Raw genomic sequence first — 15,000 nt, 5'->3', positions numbered from 1 at the left:
GTCAGCCTCCCCTTCTCCGGCCTCCTCCTCCTCCCCAGCACAGTACCCGTCAGCCTCCCCTTCTCCGGCCTCCTCCTCCTCCCCAGCACAGTACCCGTCAGCCTCCCCTTCTCCGGCCTCCTCCTCCTCCCCAGCACAGTACCCGTCAGCCTCCCCTTCTCCGGCCTCCTCCTCCTCCCCAGCACAGTACCCGTCAGCCTCCCCTTCTCCGGCCTCCTCCTCCTCCTCAGCACAGTACCCGTCAGCCTCCCCTTCTCCGGCCTCCTCCTCCTCCCCAGCACAGTACCCGTCAGCCTCCCCTTCTCCGGCCTCCTCCTCCTCCCCAGCACAGTACCCGTCAGCCTCCCCTTCTCCGGCCTCCTCCTCCTCCCCAGCACAGTACCCGTCAGCCTCCCCTTCTCCGGCCTCCTCCTCCTCCCCAGCACAGTACCCGTCAGCCTCCCCTTCTCCGGCCTCCTCCTCCTCCCCAGCACAGTACCCGTCAGCCTCCCCTTCTCCGGCCTCCTCCTCCTCCCCAGCACAGTACGCGTCAGCCTCCCCTTCTCCGGCCTCCTCCTCCTCCCCAGCACAGTACCCGTCAGCCTCCCCTTCTCCGGCCTCCTCCTCCTCCCCAGCACAGTACCCGTCAGCCTCCCCTTCTCCGGCCTCCTCCTCCTCCTCCCCAGCACAGTACCCGTCAGCCTCCCCTTCTCCGGCCTCCTCCTCCTCCCCAGCACAGTACCCGTCAGCCTCCCCTTCTCCGGCCTCCTCCTCCTCCCCAGCACAGTACCCGTCAGCCTCCCCTTCTCCGGCCTCCTCCTCCTCCCCAGCACAGTACCCGTCAGCCTCCCCTTCTCCGGCCTCCTCCTCCTCCTCCCCAGCACAGTACCCGTCAGCCTCCCCTTCTCCGGCCTCCTCCTCCTCCTCCCCAGCACAGTACCCGTCAGCCTCCCCTTCTCCGGCCTCCTCCTCCTCCCCAGCACAGTACCCGTCAGCCTCCCCTTCTCCGGCCTCCTCCTCCTCCCCAGCACAGTACCCGTCAGCCTCCCCTTCTCCGGTCTCCTCCTCCTCCTCCCCAGCACAGTACCCGTCAGCCTCCCCTTCTCCGGCCTCCTCCTCCTCCTCCCCAGCACAGTACCCGTCAGCCTCCCCTTCTCCGGCCTCCTCCTCCTCCCCAGCACAGTACCCGTCAGCCTCCCCTTCTCCGACCTCCTCCTCCTCCCCAGCACAGTACCCGTCAGCCTCCCCTTCTCCGGCCTCCTCCTCCTCCCCAGCACAGTACCCGTCAGCCTCCCCTTCTCCGGCCTCCTCCTCCCCAGCACAGTACCCGTCAGCCTCCCCTTCTCCGGCCTCCTCCTCCTCCCCAGCACAGTACCCGTCAGCCTCCCCTTCTCCGGCCTCCTCCTCCCCAGCACAGTACCCGTCAGCCTCCCCTTCTCCGGCCTCCTCCTCCCCAGCACAGTACCCGTCAGCCTCCCCTTCTCCGGCCTCCTCCTCCTCCTCCCCAGCACCCGTCAGCCTCCCCTTCTCCGGCCTCCTCCTCCTCCCCAGCACAGTACCAGTCAGCCTCCCCTTCTCCGGCCTCCTCCCCAGCACTGTACCCGTCAGCCTCCCCTTCTCCGGCCGCCTCCTCCTCCTCCTCCTCCCCAGCACAGTACCCGTCAGCCTCCCCTTCTCCGGCCTCCTCCTCCCCAGCACAGTACCCGTCAGCCTCCCCTTCTCCGGCCTCCTCCACCCCAGCACAGTACCCGTCAGCCTCCCCTTCTCCGGCCTCCTCCTTCTCCTCCTCCCCAGCACAGTACCCGTCAGCCTCCCCTTCTCCGGCCTCCTCCTCCTCCTCCCCAGCACAGTACCCGTCAGCCTCCCCTTCTCCGGCCTCCTCCTCCCCAGCACAGTACCCGTCAGCCTCCCCTTCTCCGGCCTCCTCCTCCCCAGCACAGTACACGTCAGCCTCCCCTTCTCCGGCCTCCTCCTCCCCAGCACAGTACACGTCAGCCTCCCCTTCTCCGGTCTCCTCCTCCTCCCCAGCACAGTACCCGTCAGCCTCCCCTTCTCCGGCCTCCTCCTCCTCCCCAGCACAGTACCCGTCAGCCTCCCCTTCTCCGGCCGCCTCCTCCTCCTCCCCAGCACAGTACCCGTCAGCCTCCCCTTCTCCGGCCGCCTCCTCCTCCTCCCCAGCACAGTACCCGTCAGCCTCCCCTTCTCCGGCCTCCTCCTCCCCAGCACAGTACCCGTCAGCCTCCCCTTCTCCGGCCTCCTCCTCCCCAGCACAGTACCCGTCAGCCTCCCCTTCTCCGGCCTCCTCCTCCCCAGCACAGTACCCGTCAGCCTCCCCTTCTCCGGCCTCCTCCTCCTCAGCACAGTACCCGTCAGCCTCCCCTTCTCCGGCCTCCTCCTCCTCCTCCCCAGCACAGTACCCGTCAGCCTCCCCTTCTCCGGCCTCCTCCTCCCCAGCACAGTACCCGTCAGCCTCCCCTTCTCCGGCCTCCTCCTCCCCAGCACAGTACCCGTCAGCCTCCCCTTCTCCGGCCTCCTCCTCCCCAGCACAGTACCCGTCAGCCTCCCCTTCTCCGGCCTCCTCCTCCCCAGCACAGTACCCGTCAGCCTCCCCTTCTCCGGCCTCCTCCTCCCCAGCACAGTACCCGTCAGCCTCCCCTTCTCCGGCCTCCTCCTCCCCAGCACAGTACCCGTCAGCCTCCCCTTCTCCGGCCTCCTCCTCCTCCTCCCCAGCACCCATCAGCCTCCCCTTCTCCGGCCTCCTCCTCCTCCCCAGCACAGTACCCGTCAGCCTCCCCTTCTCCGGCCTCCTCCTCCTCCTCCTCCTCCCCAGCACTGTACCCGTCAGCCTCCCCTTCTCCGGCCGCCTCCTCCTCCTCCTCCTCCCCAGCACAGTACCCGTCAGCCTCCCCTTCTCCGGCCTCCTCCTCCCCAGCACAGTACCCGTCAGCCTCCCCTTCTCCGGCCTCCTCCTTCTCCTCCTCCCCAGCACAGTACCCGTCAGCCTCCCCTTCTCCGGCCTCCTCCTCCCCAGCACAGTACCCGTCAGCCTCCCCTTCTCCGGCCTCCTCCTCCCCAGCACAGTACCCGTCAGCCTCCCCTTCTCCGGCCTCCTCCTCCCCAGCACAGTACCCGTCAGCCTCCTTCTCCGGCCTCCTCCTCCCCAGCACAGTACCCGTCAGCCTCCCCTTCTCCGGCCTCCTCCTCCTCCTCCCCAGCACCCGTCAGCCTCCCCTTCTCCGGCCTCCTCCTCCTCCCCAGCACAGTACCCGTCAGCCTCCCCTTCTCCGGCCTCCTCCTCCTCCTCCTCCTCCTCCTCCCCAGCACTGTACCCGTCAGCCTCCCCTTCTCCGGCCGCCTCCTCCTCCTCCTCCTCCCCAGCACAGTACCCGTCAGCCTCCCCTTCTCCGGCCTCCTCCTCCCCAGCACAGTACCCGTCAGCCTCCCCGTCTCCGGCCTCCTCCTCCCCAGCACAGTACCCGTCAGCCTCCCCTTCTCCGGCCTCCTCCTTCTCCTCCTCCCCAGCACAGTACCCGTCAGCCTCCCCTTCTCCGGCCTCCTCCTCCTCCTCCCCAGCACAGTACCCGTCAGCCTCCCCTTCTCCGGCCTCCTCCTCCCCAGCACAGTACCCGTCAGCCTCCCCTTCTCCGGCCTCCTCCTCCTCCCCAGCACAGTACCCGTCAGCCTCCCCTTCTCCGGCCTCCTCCTCCTCCCCAGCACAGTACCCGTCAGCCTCCCCTTCTCCGGCCTCCTCCTCCTCCCCAGCACAGTACCCGTCAGCCTCCCCTTCTCCGGCCTCCTCCTCCTCCCCAGCACAGTACCCGTCAGCCTCCCCTTCTCCGGCCTCCTCCTCCTCCCCAGCACAGTACCCGTCAGCCTCCCCTTCTCCGGCCTCCTCCTCCTCCCCAGCACAGTACCCGTCAGCCTCCCCTTCTCCGGCCTCCTCCTCCTCCCCAGCACAGTACCCGTCAGCCTCCCCTTCTCCGGCCTCCTCCTCCTCCCCAGCACAGTACCCGTCAGCCTCCCCTTCTCCGGCCTCCTCCTCCTCCCCAGCACAGTACCCGTCAGCCTCCCCTTCTCCGGCCGCCTCCTCCTCCTCCCCAGCACAGTACCCGTCAGCCTCCCCTTCTCCGGCCGCCTCCTCCTCCTCCCCAGCACAGTACCCGTCAGCCTCCCCTTCTCCGGCCTCCTCCTCCCCAGCACAGTACCCGTCAGCCTCCCCTTCTCCGGCCTCCTCCTCCCCAGCACAGTACCCGTCAGCCTCCCCTTCTCCGGCCTCCTCCTCCTCCTCCTCCCCAGCACAGTACCCGTCAGCCTCCCCTTCTCCGGCCTCCTCCTCCTCCCCAGCACAGTACCCGTCAGCCTCCCCTTCTCCGGCCTCCTCCTCCTCCTCCTCCTCCTCCTCCCCAGCACTGTACCCGTCAGCCTCCCCTTCTCCGGCCGCCTCCTCCTCCTCCTCCTCCCCAGCACAGTACCCGTCAGCCTCCCCTTCTCCGGCCTCCTCCTCCCCAGCACAGTACCCGTCAGCCTCCCCTTCTCCGGCCTCCTCCTCCCCAGCACAGTACCCGTCAGCCTCCCCTTCTCCGGCCTCCTCCTTCTCCTCCTCCCCAGCACAGTACCCGTCAGCCTCCCCTTCTCCGGCCTCCTCCTCCTCCTCCCCAGCACAGTACCCGTCAGCCTCCCCTTCTCCGGCCTCCTCCTCCCCAGCACAGTACCCGTCAGCCTCCCCTTCTCCGGCCTCCTCCCCAGCACAGTACCCGTCAGCCTCCCCTTCTCCGGCCTCCTCCTCCTCCCCAGCACAGTACCCGTCAGCCTCCCCTTCTCCGGCCTCCTCCTCCTCCCCAGCACAGTACCCGTCAGCCTCCCCTTCTCCGGCCTCCTCCTCCTCCCCAGCACAGTACCCGTCAGCCTCCCTTTCTCCGGCCTCCTTCTCCTCCCCAGCACAGTACCCGTCAGCCTCCCCTTCTCCGGCCTCCTCCTCCTCCCCAGCACAGTACCCGTCAGCCTCCCCTTCTCCGGCCTCCTCCTCCTCCCCAGCACAGTACCCGTCAGCCTCCCCTTCTCCGGCCTCCTCCTCCTCCCCAGCACAGTACCCGTCAGCCTCCCCTTCTCCGGCCTCCTCCTCCTCCCCAGCACAGTACCCGTCAGCCTCCCCTTCTCCGGCCTCCTCCTCCTCCTCCCCAGCACAGTACCCGTCAGCCTCCCCTTCTCCGGCCTCCTCCTCCTCCCCAGCACAGTATCCGTCAGCCTCCCCTTCTCCGGCCTCCTCCTCCTCCTCCCCAGCACAGTACCCGTCAGCCTCCCCTTCTCCGGCCTCCTCCTCCTCCTCCCCAGCACAGTACCCGTCAGCCTCCCCTTCTCCGGCCTCCTCCTCCTCCTCCCCAGCACAGTACCCGTCAGCCTCCCCTTCTCCGGCCTCCTCCTCCTCCTCCCCAGCACAGTACCCGTCAGCCTCCCCTTCTCCGGCCGCCTCCTCCTCCTCCTCCTCCCCAGCACAGTACCCGTCAGCCTCCCCTTCTCCGGCCTCCTCCTCCTCCTCCCCAGCACAGTACCCGTCAGCCTCCCCTTCTCCGGCCTCCTCCTCCTCCTCCCCAGCACAGTACCCGTCAGCCTCCCCTTCTCCGGCCTCCTCCTTCTCCCCAGCACAGTACCCGTCAGCCTCCCCTTCTCCGGCCTCCTCCTCCTCCTCCCCAGCACAGTACCCGTCAGCCTCCCCTTCTCCGGCCTCCTCCTTCTCCCCAGCACAGTACCCGTCAGCCTCCCCTTCTCCGGCCTCCTCCCCAGCACAGTACCCGTAAGCCTCCCCTTCTCCGGCCTCCTCCTCCTCCTCCTCCCCAGCACAGTACCCGTCAGCCTCCCCTTCTCCGGCCTCCTCCTCCTCCTCCTCCCCAGCACAGTACCCGTCAGCCTCCCCTTCTCCGGCCTCCTCCTCCTCCTCCCCAGCACAGTACCCGTCAGCCTCCCCTTCTCCGGCCTCCTCCTCCTCCCCAGCACAGTACCCGTCAGCCTCCCCTTCTCCGGCCTCCTCCTCCTCCCCAGCACAGTACCCGTCAGCCTCCCCTTCTCCGGCCTCCTCCTCCTCCCCAGCACAGTACCCGTCAGCCTCCCCTTCTCCGGCCGCCTCCTCCTCCTCCCCAGCACAGTACCCGTCAGCCTCCCCTTCTCCGGCCGCCTCCTCCTCCTCCCCAGCACAGTACCCGTCAGCCTCCCCTTCTCCGGCCTCCTCCTCCCCCAGCACAGTACCCGTCAGCCTCCCCTTCTCCGGCCTCCTCCTCCCCAGCACAGTACCCGTCAGCCTCCCCTTCTCCGGCCTCCTCCTCCCCAGCACAGTACCCGTCAGCCTCCCCTTCTCCGGCCTCCTCCTCCTCCTCCTCCCCAGCACAGTACCCGTCAGCCTCCCCTTCTCCGGCCTCCTCCTCCTCCCCAGCACAGTACCCGTCAGCCTCCCCTTCTCCGGCCTCCTCCTCCTCCTCCTCCTCCTCCCCAGCACTGTACCCGTCAGCCTCCCCTTCTCCGGCCGCCTCCTCCTCCTCCTCCTCCCCAGCACAGTACCCGTCAGCCTCCCCCTTCTCCGGCCTCCTCCTCCCCAGCACAGTACCCGTCAGCCTCCCCTTCTCCGGCCTCCTCCTTCTCCTCCTCCCCAGCACAGTACCCGTCAGCCTCCCCTTCTCCGGCCTCCTCCTCCTCCTCCCCAGCACAGTACCCGTCAGCCTCCCCTTCTCCGGCCTCCTCCTCCCCAGCACAGTACCCGTCAGCCTCCCCTTCTCCGGCCTCCTCCCCAGCACAGTACCCGTCAGCCTCCCCTTCTCCGGCCTCCTCCTCCTCCCCAGCACAGTACCCGTCAGCCTCCCCTTCTCCGGCCTCCTCCTCCTCCCCAGCACAGTACCCGTCAGCCTCCCCTTCTCCGGCCTCCTCCTCCTCCCCAGCACAGTACCCGTCAGCCTCCCCTTTCTCCGGCCTCCTTCCTCCTCCCCAGCACAGTACCCGTCAGCCTCCCCTTCTCCGGCCTCCTCCTCCTCCCCAGCACAGTACCCGTCAGCCTCCCCTTCTCCGGCCTCCTCCTCCTCCCCAGCACAGTACCCGTCAGCCTCCCCTTCTCCGGCCTCCTCCTCCTCCCCAGCACAGTACCCGTCAGCCTCCCCTTCTCCGGCCTCCTCCTCCTCCCCAGCACAGTACCCGTCAGCCTCCCCTTCTCCGGCCTCCTCCTCCCCCAGCACAGTACCCGTCAGCCTCCCCTTCTCCGGCCTCCTCCTCCTCCCCAGCACAGTATCCCGTCAGCCTCCCCTTCTCCGGCCTCCTCCTCCTCCTCCCCAGCACAGTACCCGTCAGCCTCCCCTTCTCCGGCCTCCTCCTCCTCCTCCCCAGCACAGTACCCGTCAGCCTCCCCTTCTCCGGCCTCCTCCTCCTCCTCCCAGCACAGTACCCGTCAGCCTCCCCTTCTCCGGCCTCCTCCTCCTCCTCCCCAGCACAGTACCCGTCAGCCTCCCCTTCTCCGGCCGCCTCCTCCTCCTCCTCCTCCCCAGCACAGTACCCGTCAGCCTCCCCTTCTCCGGCCTCCTCCTCCTCCTCCCCAGCACAGTACCCGTCAGCCTCCCCTTCTCCGGCCTCCTCCTCCTCCTCCCCAGCACAGTACCCGTCAGCCTCCCCTTCTCCGGCCTCCTCCTTCTCCCCAGCACAGTACCCGTCAGCCTCCCCTTCTCCGGCCTCCTCCTCCTCCTCCCCAGCACAGTACCCGTCAGCCTCCCCTTCTCCGGCCTCCTCCTTCTCCCCAGCACAGTACCCGTCAGCCTCCCCTTCTCCGGCCTCCTCCCCAGCACAGTACCCGTAAGCCTCCCCTTCTCCGGCCTCCTCCTCCTCCTCCTCCCCAGCACAGTACCCGTCAGCCTCCCCTTCTCCGGCCTCCTCCTCCTCCTCCTCCCCAGCACAGTACCCGTCAGCCTCCCCTTCTCCGGCCTCCTCCTCCCCCAGCACAGTACCCGTCAGCCTCCCCTTCTCCGGCCTCCTCCTCCTCAGCACAGTACCCGTCAGCCTCCCCTTCTCCGGCCTCCTCCTCCTCCCCAGCACAGTACCCGTCAGCCTCCCCTTCTCCGGCCTCCTCCTCCCCAGCACAGTAACCCGTCAGCCTCCCCTTCTCCGGCCTCCTCCTCCTCCTCCCCAGCACCCGTCAACCTCCCCTTCTCCGGCCTCCTCCTCCTCCCCAGCACAGTACCCGTCAGCCTCCCCTTCTCCGGCCTCCTCCTCCCCAGCACAGTACCCGTCAGCCTCCCCTTCTCCGGCCTCCTCCTCTCCCCAGCACAGTACCCGTCAGCCTCCCCTTCTCCGGCCTCCTCCTCCTCCCCAGCACAGTACCCGTCAGCCTCCCCTTCTCCGGCCTCCTCCTTCTCCCCAGCACAGTACCCGTCAGCCTCCCCTTCTCCGGCCTCCTCCCCAGCACAGTACCCGTCAGCCTCCCCTTCTCCGGCCTCCTCCTCCTCCCCAGCACAGTACCCGTCAGCCTCCCCTTCTCCGGCCTCCTCCTCCTCCTCCTCCCCAGCACAGTACCCGTCAGCCTCCCCTTCTCCGGCCTCCTCCTCCCCCAGCACAGTACCCGTCAGCCTCCCCTTCTCCGGCCGCCTCCTCCTCCTCCTCCTCCCCAGCACAGTACCCGTCAGCCTCCCCTTCTCCGGCCTCCTCCTCCTCCTCCCCAGCACAGTACCCGTCAGCCTCCCCTTCTCCGGCCTCCTCCTCCTCCTCCCCAGCACAGTACCCGTCAGCCTCCCCTTCTCCGGCCTCCTCCTTCTCCCCAGCACAGTACCCGTCAGCCTCCCCTTCTCCGGCCTCCTCCTTCTCCCCAGCACAGTACCCGTCAGCCTCCCCTTCTCCGGCCTCCTCCTCCTCCACCCCAGCACAGTACCCGTCAGCCTCCCCTTCTCCGGCCTCCTCCTTCTCCCCAGCACAGTACCCGTCAGCCTCCCCTTCTCCGGCCTCCTCCTTCTCCCAGCACAGTACCCGTCAGCCTCCCCTTCTCCGGCCTCCTCCTCCTCCTCCTCCCCAGCACAGTACCCGTCAGCCTCCCCTTCTCCGGCCTCCTCCTCCTCCTCCTCCCCAGCACAGTACCCGTCAGCCTCCCCTTCTCCGGCCTCCTCCTCCTCCTCCTCCCCAGCACAGTACCCGTCAGCCTCCCCTTCTCCGGCCTCCTCCTCCCCAGCACAGTACCCGTCAGCCTCCCCTTCTCCGGCCTCCTCCTTCTCCTCCTCCCCAGCACAGTACCCGTCAGCCTCCCCTTCTCCGGCCTCCTCCTCCCCAGCACAGTACCCGTCAGCCTCCCCTTCTCCGGCCTCCTCCTCCTCCTCCTCCCCCAGCACAGTACCCGTCAGCCTCCCCTTCTCCGGCCCTCCTCCCCAGCACAGTACCCGTCAGCCTCCCCTTCTCCGGCCTCCTCCTCCTCCCCAGCACAGTACCCGTCAGCCTCCCCTTCTCCGGCCTCCTCCTCCTCCTCCTCCCCAGCACAGTACCCGTCAGCCTCCCCTTCTCCGGCCTCCTCCTCCTCAGCACAGTACCCGTCAGCCTCCCCTTCTCCGGCCTCCTCCCTCCTCCCCAGCACAGTACCCGTCAGCCTCCCCTTCTCCGGCCTCCTCCTCCCCAGCACAGTACCCGTCAGCCTCCCCTTCTCCGGCCTCCTCCTCCCCCAGCACAGTACCCGTCAGCCTCCCCTTCTCCGGCCTCCTCCTCCTCCTCCCCAGCACTCCGTCAGCCTCCCCTTCTCCGGCCTCCTCCTCCTCCCCAGCACAGTACCCGTCAGCCTCCCCTTCTCCGGCCTCCTCCTCCTCCTCCTCCTCCCCAGCACTGTACCCGTCAGCCTCCCCTTCTCCGGCCGCCTCCTCCTCCTCCTCCCCAGCACAGTACCCGTCAGCCTCCCCTTCTCCGGCCTCCTCCTCCCCAGCACAGTACCCGTCAGCCTCCCTTTCTCCGGCCTCCTCCTTCTCCTCCTCCCCAGCACAGTACCCGTCAGCCTCCCCTTCTCCGGCCTCCTCCTCCCCAGCACAGTACCCGTCAGCCTCCCCTTCTCCGGCCTCCTCCTCCTCCTCCTCCCCAGCACAGTACCCGTCAGCCTCCCCTTCTCCGGCCTCCTCCCCCAGCACAGTACCCGTCAGCCTCCCCTCTCCGGCCTCCTCCTCCTCCCCAGCACAGTACCCGTCAGCCTCCCCTTCTCCGGCCTCCTCCTCCTCCTCCTCCTCCCCAGCACAGTACCCGTCAGCCTCCCCTTCTCCGGCCTCCTCCTCCTCAGCACAGTACCCGTCAGCCTCCCCTTCTCCGGCCTCCTCCTCCTCCCCAGCACAGTACCCGTCAGCCTCCCCTTCTCCGGCCTCCTCCTCCCCAGCACAGTACCCGTCAGCCTCCCCTTCTCCGGCCTCCTCCTCCCCAGCACAGTACCCGTCAGCCTCCCCTTCTCCGGCCTCCTCCTCCTCCTCCCCAGCACCCGTCAGCCTCCCCTTCTCCGGCCTCCTCCTCCTCCCCAGCACAGTACCCGTCAGCCTCCCCTTCTCCGGCCTCCTCCTCCTCCTCCTCCTCCTCCCCAGCACTGTACCCGTCAGCCTCCCCTTCTCCGGCCGCCTCCTCCTCCTCCTCCCCAGCACAGTACCCGTCAGCCTCCCCTTCTCCGGCCTCCTCCTCCCCAGCACAGTACCCGTCAGCCTCCCCTTCTCCGGCCGCCTCCTCCTCCTCCTCCCCAGCACAGTACCCGTCAGCCTCCCCTTCTCCGGCCTCCTCCTCCCCAGCACAGTACCCGTCAGCCTCCCCTTCTCCGGCCTCCTCCTTCTCCTCCTCCCCAGCACAGTACCCGTCAGCCTCCCCTTCTCCGGCCTCCTCCTCCTCCCCAGCACAGTACCCGTCAGCCTCCCCTTCTCCGGCCTCCTCCTCCTCCCCAGCACAGTACCCGTCAGCCTCCCCTTCTCCGGCCTCCTCCTCCTCCCCAGCACAGTACCCGTCAGCCTCCCCTTCTCCGGCCTCCTCCTCCTCCCCAGCACAGTACCCGTCAGCCTCCCCTTCTCCGGCCTCCTCCTCCTCCCCAGCACAGTACCCGTCAGCCTCCCCTTCTCCGGCCTCCTCCTCCTCCCCAGCACAGTACCCGTCAGCCTCCCCTTCTCCGGCCTCCTCCTCCTCCCCAGCACAGTACCCGTCAGCCTCCCCTTCTCCGGCCTCCTCCTCCTCCCCAGCACAGTACCCGTCAGCCTCCCCTTCTCCGGCCTCCTCCTCCTCCTCCAGCACAGTACCCGTCAGCCTCCCCTTCTCCGGCCTCCTCCTCCTCCCCAGCACAGTACCCGTCAGCCTCCCCTTCTCCGGCCTCCGCCTCCTCCCCAGCACAGTACCCGTCAGCCTCCCCTTCTCCGGCCTCCGCCTCCTCCCCAGCACAGTACCCGTCAGCCTCCCCTTCTCCGGCCTCCGCCTCCTCCCCAGCACAGTACCCGTCAGCCTCCCCTTCTCCGGCCTCCGCCTCCTCCCCAGCACAGTACCCGTCAGCCTCCCCTTCTCCGGCCTCCTCCTCCTCCTCCCCAGCACAGTACCCGTCAGCCTCCCCTTCTCCGGCTCCTCCTCCTCCTCCCCAGCACAGTACCCGTCAGCCTCCCCTTCTCCGGCCTCCTCCTCCTCCTCCCCAGCACAGTACCCGTCAGCCTCCCCTTCTCCGGCCTCCTCCTCCTCCTCCCCAGCACAGTACCCGTCAGCCTCCCCTTCTCCGGCCTCCTCCTCCTCCTCCCCAGCACAGTACCCGTCAGCCTCCCCTTCTCCGGCCTCCTCCTCCTCCTCCCCAGCACAGTACCCGTCAGCCTCCCCTTCTCCGGCCTCCTCCTCCTCCTCCCCAGCACAGTACCCGTCAGCCTCCCCTTCTCCGGCCTCCTCCTCCTCCTCCCCAGCACAGTACCCGTCAGCCTCCCCTTCTCCGGCCTCCTCCTCCTCCTCCCCAGCACAGTACCCGTCAGCCTCCCCTTCTCCGGCCTCCTCCTCCTCCTCCCCAGCACAGTACCCGTCAGCCTCCCCTTCTCCGGCCTCCTCCTCCTCCTCCCCAGCACAGTACCCGTCAGCCTCCCCTTCTCCGGCCTCCTCCTCCTCCTCCCCAGCACAGTACCCGTCAGCCTCCCCTTCTCCGGCCTCCTCCTCCTCCTCCCCAGCACAGTACCCGTCAGCCTCCCCTTCTCCGGCCCTCCTCCTCCTCCTCCCCAGCACAGTACCCGTCAGCCTCCCCTTCTCCGGCCTCCTCCTCCTCCTCCCCAGCACAGTACCCGTCAGCCTCCCCTTCTCCGGCCTCCTCCTCCTCCTCCCCAGCACAGTACCCGTCAGCCTCCCCTTCTCCGGCCTCCTCCTCCTCCTCCCCAGCACAGTACCCGTCAGCCTCCCCTTCTCCGGCCTCCTCCTCCTCCTCCCCAGCACAGTACCCGTCAGCCTCCCCTTCTCCGGCCTCCTCCTCCTCCTCCTCCCCCAGCACAGTACCCGTCAGCCTCCCCTTCTCCGGCCTCCTCCTCCTCCTCCCCAGCACAGTACCCGTCAGCCTCCCCTTCTCCGGCCTCCTCCTCCTCCTCCCCAGCACAGTACCCGTCAGCCTCCCCTTCTCCGGCCTCCTCCTCCTCCTCCCCAGCACAGTACCCGTCAGCCTCCCCTTCTCCGGCCTCCTCCTCCTCCTCCCCAGCACAGTACCCGTCAGCCTCCCCTTCTCCGGCCTCCTCCTCCTCCTCCCCAGCACAGTACCCGTCAGCCTCCCCTTCTCCGGCCTCCCTCCTCCTCCTCCCCAGCACAGTACCCGTCAGCCTCCCCTTCTCCGGCCTCCTCCTCCTCCTCCCCAGCACAGTACCCGTCAGCCTCCCCTTCTCCGGCCTCCTCCTCCTCCTCCCCAGCACAGTACCCGTCAGCCTCCCCTTCTCCGGCCTCCTCCTCCTCCTCCCCAGCACAGTACCCGTCAGCCTCCCCTTCTCCGGCTCCTCCTCCTCCTCCCCAGCACAGTACCCGTCAGCCTCCCCTTCTCCGGCCTCCTCCTCCTCCTCCCCAGCACAGTACCCGTCAGCCTCCCCTTCTCCGGCCTCCTCCTCCTCCTCCCAGCACAGTACCCGTCAGCCTCCCCTTCTCCGGCCTCCTCCTCCTCCTCCCAGCACAGTACCCGTCAGCCTCCCCTTCTCCGGCCTCCTCCTCCTCTCCCCAGCACAGTACCCGTCAGCCTCCCCTTCTCCGGCCTCCTCCTCCCAGCACAGTACCCGTCAGCCTCCCCTTCTCCGGCCTCCTCCCCAGCACAGTACCCGTCAGCCTCCCCTTCTCCGGCCTCCTCCTCCTCCTCCCCCCAGCACAGTACCCGTCAGCCTCCCCTTCTCCGGCCCTCCTCCTCCTCCCTCCCCAGCACAGTACCCGTCAGCCTCCCCTTCTCCGGCCTCCTCCTCCTCCTCCTCCTCCCCAGCACAGTACCCGTCAGCCTCCCCTTCTCCGGCCTCCTCCCCAGCACAGTACCCGTCAGCCTCCCCTTCTCCGGCCTCCTCCCCAGCACAGTACCCGTCAGCCTCCCCTTCTCGGCCTCCTCCTCCTCCTCCTCCCCAGCACAGTACCCGTCAGCCTCCCCTTCTCCGGCCTCCCTCCTCCTCCTCCCCAGCACAGTACCCGTCAGCCTCCCCTTCTCCGGCCTCCTCCTCCTCCTCCCCAGCACAGTACCCGTCAGCCTCCCCTTCTCTGGCCTCCTCCGTCGCTCCTCGCTCCCCAGCACAGTACCCGTCAGCCTCCCCTTCTCCGGCCTCCTCCTCCTCCTCCCCAGCACAGTACCCGTCAGCCTCCCCTTCTCCGGCCTCCTCCCCAGCACAGTACCCGTCAGCCTCCCCTTCTCCGGCCTCCTCCCCAGCACAGTACCCGTCAGCCTCCCCTTCTCCGGCCTCCTCCCCAGCACAGTACCCGTCAGCCTCCCCTTCTCCGGCCTCCTCCCCAGCACAGTACCCGTCAGCCTCCCCTTCTCCGGCCTCCTCCCCAGCACAGTACCCGTCAGCCTCCCCTTCTCCGGCCTCCTCCCCAGCACAGTACCCGTCAGCCTCCCCTTCTCCGGCCTCCTCCCCAGCACAGTACCCGTCAGCCTCCCCTTCTCCGGCCTCCTCCCCAGCACAGTACCCGTCAGCCTCCCCTTCTCCGGCCTCCTCCCCAGCACAGTACCCGTCAGCCCTCCCCTTCTCCGGCCTCCTCCCCAGCACAGTACCCGTCAGCCTCCCCTTCTCCGGCCTCCTCCCCAGCACAGTACCCGTCAGCCTCCCCTTCTCCGGCCTCCTCCCCAGCACAGTACCCGTCAGCCTCCCCTTCTCCGGCCTCCTCCCCAGCACAGTACCCGTCAGCCTCCCTTCTCCGGCCTCCTCCCCAGCACAGTACCCGTCAGCCTCCCCTTCTCCGGCCTCCTCCCCAGCACAGTACCCGTCAAGCCTCCCCTTCTCCGGCCTCCTCCCCAGCACAGTACCCGTCAGCCTCCCCTTCTCCGGCCTCCTCCCCAGCACAGTACCCGTCAGCCTCCCCTTCTCCGGCCTCCTCCCCAGCACAGTACCCGTCAGCCTCCCCTTCTCCGGCCTCCTCCCCAGCACAGTACCCGTCAGCCTCCCCTTCTCCGGCCTCCTCCCCAGCACAGTACCCGTCAGCCTCCCCTTCTCCGGCCTCCTCCCCAGCACAGTACCCGTCAGCCTCCCTTCTCCGGCCTCCTCCCCAGCACAGTACCCGTCAGCCTCCCCTTCTCCGCCTCCTCCCCAGCACAGTACCCGTCAGCCTCCCCTTCTCCGGCCTCCTCCCCAGCACAGTACCCGTCAGCCTCCCCTTCTCCGGCCTCCTCCCCAGCACAGTACCCGTCAGCCTCCCCTTCTCCGGCCTCCTCCCCAGCACAGTACCCGTCAGCCTCCCTTCTCCGGCTCTCCTCCCCAGCACAGTACCCGTCAGCCTCCCCCTTCTCCCGGCCTCCTCCCCAGCACAGTACCCGTCAGCCTCCCCTTCTCCGGCCTCCTCCCCAGCACAGTACCCGTCAGCCTCCCCTTCTCCGGCCCTCCTCCC

At 68.7% G+C, this 15,000-nt stretch overlaps 2 protein-coding genes across 2 annotated transcripts in view; both read right to left on the bottom strand.

Annotated features, from left to right (window-relative positions):
- The window catches only part of LOC142245710 (ATP-binding cassette sub-family B member 10, mitochondrial-like), a 61,037-nt gene that overhangs the window by 27,495 nt on the left and 18,542 nt on the right, over window positions 1–15,000 (bottom strand). The gene's annotated exons all lie outside the window — the stretch shown is intronic.
- LOC142245759 (ATP-binding cassette sub-family B member 10, mitochondrial-like) overlaps window positions 1–15,000 on the bottom strand; it is a 34,598-nt gene that overhangs the window by 10,477 nt on the left and 9,121 nt on the right. The gene's annotated exons all lie outside the window — the stretch shown is intronic.

The sequence above is a fragment of the Anomaloglossus baeobatrachus genome, chromosome 7 (assembly GCF_048569485.1).
Source record: "Anomaloglossus baeobatrachus isolate aAnoBae1 chromosome 7, aAnoBae1.hap1, whole genome shotgun sequence".
NCBI lineage: Eukaryota > Metazoa > Chordata > Amphibia > Anura > Aromobatidae > Anomaloglossus > Anomaloglossus baeobatrachus.
The sequence above is the reverse complement of the archived record's forward strand: the minus strand, read 5'-3'. Positions and strand labels throughout refer to the sequence as shown.